This window comes from Rattus norvegicus, chromosome 17 (genome assembly GCF_021556685.1).
Source record: "Rattus norvegicus strain SHRSP/BbbUtx chromosome 17, alternate assembly SHRSP_T2T, whole genome shotgun sequence".
In the NCBI taxonomy this organism is placed as follows: domain Eukaryota; kingdom Metazoa; phylum Chordata; class Mammalia; order Rodentia; family Muridae; genus Rattus; species Rattus norvegicus.
Window position 1 is genome coordinate 48913584 of NC_141550.1, and position 2524 is coordinate 48916107.

General features: G+C 41.2%; 1 pseudogene; it reads right to left on the reverse strand.

Annotated features, from left to right (window-relative positions):
* Positions 1–173: 173 nt before the first annotated feature.
* LOC103694098 (sorbitol dehydrogenase pseudogene) lies at positions 174–2163 on the reverse strand (annotated as a pseudogene).
* Between the last annotated feature and the right edge of the window lie 361 nt (positions 2164–2524).

The window sequence follows — 2524 nt, forward strand, 5'->3', positions numbered from 1 at the left end:
GTGTTGTAGGAGTGGGTGCAGAGCCAGCTCTCAGGGCACAGATTCAGACTGGAAGGATTAGTTAACTATTTTTACTATTCAAAAGAAAGTTCTGCATTAATGCCCTCCCTTTCTAGCCATTTAGCCTACTTAGATGGCGAGAGAGTGGGGTGAGGGCATAGATCAATTCACATTTAGGGGTTTTAGTTATTGGGGTCACACTTGATCAGAACTTTCAGCCCCACACCCTTTTTGTCTACTTCAAAAGCTTCTATAGCCATCTCTAGAGGGAATCTATATATAACTAAGAGCTTTACATTCAAAGTCTTTGATGCAAACAGGAATATTACGGTCAGCCACGTGTTGCAGTATTGAAACATACTTTTGATATCTGCCTCCTGCAGGGCTGCATGCACTAGGGATAAATTTATCATCTCAGAGTCCATTCCCAGAATCAACAAAGTCCCATCAGAATGAATGGCATAGATGCCCAGCTGAACGGAGTGGAGTCTTGGATGCCGGTCTGGATGGAGGACTCCACTCCTCTGCATTCATTGGTCACCTCTGGATTGCTCTCCAGCAGACTTTCCACCCTACTGGCAATTTCCTGAGAGGTCTCTTTGAAAATCTGGATGGTAAAGTCGGCTCCAACTTCCTTGGCTTTGGTCAACCGAGAGACATAGGTCAGTCATCACCACTGGAGCAGCATCCATTGCTTTGGCCACAAGCAAAATGACTACCCCAACTGGCCCAACTCTGCACACAAGGACCTTGTTCCCCAGGGAAACTGAACCTCACTGGCAGGCATAGATCCCCACAGATAAAGGCTCGATCAGGGACCCTTCTTCAAAGGTGACACAATCAGGAAGCTTGTAGCAGAAGTCAGCACTGTGCTTGTTGAAGTGACAGAGGTTCCCATCATCAGGGGTGTGGCACAGAAGAAGGATGGCGTCAGCTTGTATCAACCAATCTTGCAGTATTCATCATTTCTCGGGAAATGCCAGGCTCGATGGCAATCCGATCTCCTGGTTTTAGATGTTTTATCGACGCTCCTACTTTTGTGACTGTTCGAGCAGCTTAATGCCCAAGCACTATTGACTTTTTCACAACAAAATCCTCAATTCAGCCATACTCCCAGTAGTGAACATCTGAGCTGCATATCCCCACCGAATGCATTTTTAGTAACACGTCATTTGGGCCCAGCTCAGGGATTGAGTAGTTCTTCAGGCAAATGTCTCCAGGTCCGTGCACCACCGCGGACAGGTTCTCGCCCTTAGCTGGAGCTCTTGCTTTGAGATATGGGCTGGACCCAGCGGAGAGCCGATGGTTCTCGTGCTCTTTCTAATTTTAAGGTGGTTACTTAGAGCAATAAGTTTCCCCCATAGGGCTGAATTTAATATGTTTTAGAGATTAGGTTGTGTTATATTTTTATTTCCAGAATTAAAAAAAATTCTTTCTTGACTTTTTCTTCAATCAATTCTTTCTTAGTAAGGAGTTGCTTGATTTTCATGAGTTTATAAACTTAACTAGAGCGTTGTTTGTTGTGGATATTTAAGTTTCATTGCAGTTTCATCAGCTAAAATATATAGAATTATTTCAACATTTTTTAATTTGTAAACATTTGTTTTGTGTCCCAGGGTGTGATCTATTTTAGAAAATCTGTGTGCTATTGTACAAAATGTGTATTCCTTGTTTTGTGGTGGAATATTCTGAAGGCATTGGTTAAGTTTATTTGATGTATGATGTCAATTAATTCTGAGGTTTCTATTTTTTTCTAGTTAACATGTCTATTGAAGAAGTGGAGTATGGAATCATCTAGTATTAATGGGGTGATGTTAATCTGTGTTTATAAATTCAGTAATAGATTTAAAAAAATGCAATTGGGTACCCCAAAGTTTGGTGCATGTATATTTAGGATAGTAATGTCTTTTTGGTTAACTGTTACCTTGCCTCTCCCACTTGGTTTTATTTTATTCTATAATATAGACAGCAGGGTAGTGACACTTTCATATTTCCTGGTTCCATTTGATTGCAGAACATTTGCAATTTTTTGCTCTAAGGCAAAGTCATTTTTAGAGCTAAGATGTGTCTCTTAGCTTGCCCACCCTCCCTCCCTTCTTTCTTTCCTCTTTCCTCCCTCCCTCCCTCCCCTCACTTGTTGTTTTCTCTCTATACTTCTGGCATCTTGGAGCTTACTATGTAGACCTTGCTAGCCTCAGACTCATTGAAATCCTCCTGACTCTGCTTTCTGAGTGCTGGGATTAAACACATGTTCCAATATCCCCTAACCAAGATGTGTTTCTTATAGATAACAGATGAAGTTTGTTTCTTTTACTTTGTTATTTGTTTGCTCCTCCTCCTTCTTTCTTTTTGTTTATTGCTATTTTTTGTTGTTTTGTTTTGTTTTGTTTTTGAAACAAGGTATCTCTGTGTAATTCTGGATGTCTTAGAACTCTCTGCATCTGGGTGGTCTTGAACTCAGAGATCCACCTGCCTCTGTCTCCTGAGTGTTAGTATTAAAGACAGGTGTTACTACCTAGCTATG